Here is a 4,282-nt window from a genome sequence, read left to right on the forward strand (position 1 = left end):
TTCTCAAATTCAATGCGGCGATCCAAAACAGTGAATCTAATCATCATTCAGGAAAAGGTTTGCTTCAAGAATGACCACACTGCTGACGTGATCTTATCGCTAGCACACCCTGAGCACATGTGAGCTACTCCCCCTATCCGGCAAGGCATATCGGCATAATTTTTCAAATCAGCACTATATTATCGGAACATTATCGGAATCAAATTCCAATAATGTTCCGATAATATAGTGCATCCCTAGTTTAAAAGGCTTGAATGTTTACATCGGCAAGACTTAGAAAGACATGCAAATGATCAACTACGATCAGTTTCACCCCTACTGTAAGTGAGTAAACAACGCAAATCAAGGAAGGGATTTATATCACTATTTCAGATAGCCCGTGGGGCAGGGCGCCGATATATTTTGGTAGCCTGACTGGAAAACACAACAGCCCAAGGACGTCGGGCTAGCAATTTTGCGAGCCCTGGTCCTGCAGAGTTCAGCTCCAGCTTGCCTCAACACACCTGCCTGGAAGTTTCTAGTATGCCTAGTAAGAGCTTGATTAGCTGGTTGAGGTGTGTTTAACTGGGGTTGCAGCTGAACTCTGCAGGACAGTGGCCCTCCAGGAGCAGGACTGGACACCCCATGATCTACACAGTGCACAAGCGGAACATTTCAGCCTCCTGTTTTTAATCTTATAAAACCCCTTTATGCACTACTTGTAGTCCAAGGCCTTCACTTCATATGGCTTTGATATTAATCTATAGTGGGTATAAAAAAGAATCAGCCCCCTTTAAAATAATCACATGTTGCTTTGCAGCCTGAAATTAAGACGGACAGAGTTTTTTTTTTTATCCAGCTGTATTTACTCAGTGCAACTTATAACATCCAAATGAAAGATATAACACCAACACGTCAGAAAAAAAAATCAAAAGCCAGAATTTGGACAGCCCTAAACTCAGCACAAGAAACATTACGTGTGCTGGGCTCGAAGCGGCGCTGCTCAGACATCAAAGCACCACAAGAGCGATTCGAAAGCTTACGCTGCTCTCTTTTCAGTTTCAGTGGCTGCAGCAAACATGAATATTCATGAGTTTCCCAGGACATGCGTGTGTAACTGAAAATTTTAGTTTACGTTCTCGGCAGGTTTAATGGAATATTTAGAAAAAGGTAAATATATTTTCAACGTTGCGCAAACTTATGCCTAAACTACTTTTGTTCATCGTAACAGTATATAATGTTTTTATTAGTTTGCACGTTTTGTGCAGCCGTTCCTGACTGAATGATTGCAGGCATTCTTTGTGTAATGTTAGGATAAATTCCAGCAAACTTCAGCTAGTTGTATAGATTGATTTCAGTTCGTTGTGCTCTGTATTTGTAGCTTGCGAGGCTTTAAAACTCTGTTATTAATTATCATTTGCGTGCAACAGCTGAAATAAACTTGTAGCTATCTGTGGACTAATCATTTTTGAACTATCCTGTGTGATTGTTCTTAAAAATCTACGACCACACACAAGCACGAAAGTGTTCCTTTAATACATAGGCTAAGTATCTTTTAGCATCTCTTTTAGAGAACTACAGACACTTGCAAAAACACTTGAATGAGCTGTGTTCAACCAAGTCTCTGCCTTTCTCGCACAGAACAGCCTCCTCGACAGCAACCAGTCTGGTTTCAGAAGTGGACATTCAATCGAGACTGCCTTGCTCACAGTTGTTGTGAAGCCCTAAGACTGGCAAGAGCGGATTCCAAATATTCAATACTTATCTTGCTGGATCTGTCTGCTGATTTTGACACAGTTAACCACCAGATCCTCTTCTCAACCCATTTGGCAAAGGTCACCTCAGGAACCGCACTGCAGTGGTTTGAGTCTTACCTCTCAGATAGGTCCTTCAAGGTATCTTGGAGAGGTGAGGTGTCCAAGTCGCAACATCTAACTACTGGGGTGCCTCAGGGCTCAGTTCTTGGACCACTTCACTTCTCTGTCTACATAGCATCACTAGGTTCTGTCATTCAGAAACATGGCTCCTCATATCACTGCTAGGCTGATGACACTCATCTCTACCTCTCTTTCCATCCTGATGATCCGACGATAGCTGCTCGCATCTCAGCTTGTCTAACAGCCATTTCTTACATCAACCATTACTCCTTCAAAAACAGCCAGAAACCTTGGAGTTATGATAGATGATCAGCTAATTTTCTTAGACCACATTGCTAAAACTGCTTGGTCCTGCAGATTTGCTTTATTCAACATCAAGAAGATCAGGCCCTTTCTTTTGGAACATGCTTCACAACTCCTTGTTCAGGCTCTTGTTCTGTCCAGGCTGGACTATTGCAATGCTCTCTTGGCAGGTCTTCCAGCCAGTTCTATCAAACCTTTACAATTAATCCAGAACACGGCAGCAAGATCAATTTTTAATGAGCCAAAAAGAATGCACGTCACTGTTCCAACATGGCGGCACATTGATCAGACATGTCTATTCACGCTCCTACAGCATTCAGCAATTTCTTTCTTAAACAGCCTTAAACTGAACAAATACATATAAATCACTGTAAACAACATTACGAAAAAATGACATTGTGTACAACAAAGAAAAAACACGGAAATCAAGATGATGCCAATGCTGCATCTGGGAATGTGAGGTGATCAAGACATTCTGGCAAAAAGTGATAACACTAATTTCCTCAATTATTTCAAAACCAATTCCAGTTACCCCTGAAATTGTGCTTTGGGTTTATTTCTTTGGTTTTGGTTTTTGGTTTTACTTCTTTACCTGTATAATTATATTTTTGGATGATTTGGGGGGTGCGGGGTAGGGAGTTAAGATGCATATAAAAATTTATTTTTATTCATATTTTCATGTTATCTTCCATGTCTTTATTTAAAAAAAAATGCATGTCACACCTCTGTTCATCAATCTGCACTGGCTATCAATAGCTGCTCGCATAAAATTCAAGGCATTAATGTTTGCCTACAAAACCACCACTGGCTCTGCACCCCTTTACCTAAATTAATTACTTCAGAATTATGTGCCTCTAGAAGCTTGCGTTCTGCAAGTGAACGCCGCTTTATTGTGCCATCCCAAAGAAGCACAAAATCACTTTCACAGACTTTTAAATTAAATGTTCCCTCCTGGTGGAATGATCTGCCCAACTCAATCGGAGCAGCTGAGTCCTTAGCCACCTTCAAGAATCGGCTAAAAACACATCTCTTCCATCTTTATTTGACCCGCTATTATTAGACCACTCTCTATTCTAATTCTATTCTTTAAAAAAAAAAAAAACTTTCACTAGGTTCTCTAATATTTTTGTATTCTTTCTATTTGTTTCCTTTTTATTTATTATACCATTAACAAAAGCAAAAAAAAAAAAACTCTACCACTAGCTTGCTCTATTCTTATTCTATCCGTTTTCTTTTTATTTATTATATACTTTATGAATAATATAATACATTTTGAAATAACAAAAAAATAACTAATTTTCAATCACAGAGGAATCCAAGACAGAGCAAAACAAATGGCACTCATTCAGCCTCCTGGCTGGGGAGGTCCTTTTCACTGGAACCGGGACGAGACCAATCAGGATCTCTGCTGGCTTGAGTGCAGGCCACACCTTCTCCTGCACAGACACACTCAGAAATACATACACATACTGCAACAGACCTGAGATGTAACATTGGGCAAAGAGCACGCACACGATGTTCTCAAGTGGGCAATCTGTGTTCATTGTGAGCGTTTTTCTATGAAAAAGCTCCACTCTCGTTTGTCTCCCATTTCGAAGGGAGAAGGGCAGCCAATGGTTCCCTGTTGCTCAGGACCCACCGCTGCTGAGTCACAAAGGAAAATTAGTTCACGGGGTTCTCAGGTGGACTTTGAGTGCACTGCTTTCCCTGAGGTATGAGTGTAATGTACTCTCTGCACTTGTACTGAGCTTGAATTCTCCTCTTTCTGAATTGAGTAAGTCCGCTCTGCAGTTTTGATAGGTTGTCAGGCCCACTGTAGACCTCCCTTACACTGCCCTTATGGTTGAACCAGTGAATCTCTCCTCTTTTTGGAGTGACTTGAGTCTCCGATGATCACAGCGTCGCGTTCCGTCGCACGGAGGGGAGCGAAGCGGTTCCGGGTGGAGATCTGGAAGACCGGAGGCGGCGAAGGGGGAGAGGTCGTCGCCCGGGGCCTGGCTCACGTCTTCCGCATGCGGGTGCACCCAGGGTCCGTGGTGTCCCGGCGCCGGCGGAGTGAAGGACATCTGGGAAGATCGCGTCCTGGGTGCACCGGGCCTGTGCAGAGAAACACACGGAGTAGA

The sequence above is a fragment of the Sinocyclocheilus anshuiensis genome, unplaced genomic scaffold (genome assembly GCF_001515605.1).
Source record: "Sinocyclocheilus anshuiensis isolate Anshui unplaced genomic scaffold, SAMN03320099.WGS_v1.1 scaffold2154, whole genome shotgun sequence".
NCBI classification, from domain to species: domain Eukaryota; kingdom Metazoa; phylum Chordata; class Actinopteri; order Cypriniformes; family Cyprinidae; genus Sinocyclocheilus; species Sinocyclocheilus anshuiensis.